The sequence below is a fragment of the Hyla sarda genome, chromosome 12 (genome assembly GCF_029499605.1).
Source record: "Hyla sarda isolate aHylSar1 chromosome 12, aHylSar1.hap1, whole genome shotgun sequence".
Taxonomy (NCBI): Eukaryota; Metazoa; Chordata; class Amphibia; order Anura; family Hylidae; genus Hyla; species Hyla sarda.
In genome coordinates this window covers 71,554,937-71,555,581 of record NC_079200.1, presented here as the reverse complement: position 1 = coordinate 71,555,581, position 645 = coordinate 71,554,937, and positions in this window count along the sequence as shown.

Sequence of the window (645 nt, the reverse complement as noted above, 5' to 3'; positions counted from 1 at the left end):
TCCACTCTTTTTATAATTTTTATGGTGAAATTGAAAAAAACAAACACGATTACACTGTTTTGTTGGGTGTTTTTTTTTTTCTTCATAGTTCACGGTGTGGTAAAACTGACATTTATAAATTTATAGTTATTTATGGCTTTAAAAATAACGTTTCTTTCATAAAAAATTGCTTTAACCTCTTCAGGACGCAGGGCATATGGATATGCCCTGCATTCCAAGTCCTTAACCCCTTAAGGACTCAGGGTTTTTCCGTTTTTGCACTTTCGTTTTTTCCTCCTTACCTTTTAAAAATCATAACCCTTTCAATTTTCCACCTAAAAATCCATATTATGGCTTATTTTTTGCGTCGCCAATTCTACTTTGCAGTGACATTAGTCATTTTACCCAAAAATGCACGGCGAAACGGAAAAAAAAATCATTGTGCGACAAAATCGAAAAAAAAACGCCATTTTGTAACTTTTGGGGGGTTCCGTTTCTACGCAGTGCATATTTCTGTAAAAATTACACCTTATCATTATTCTGTAGGTCCATACGGTTAAAATAATACCCTACTTATATAGGTTTGATTTTGTCGCACTTCTGGAAAAAATCATAACTACATGCAGGAAAATTTATACGTTTAAAAATGTCATCTTCTGAACCCTA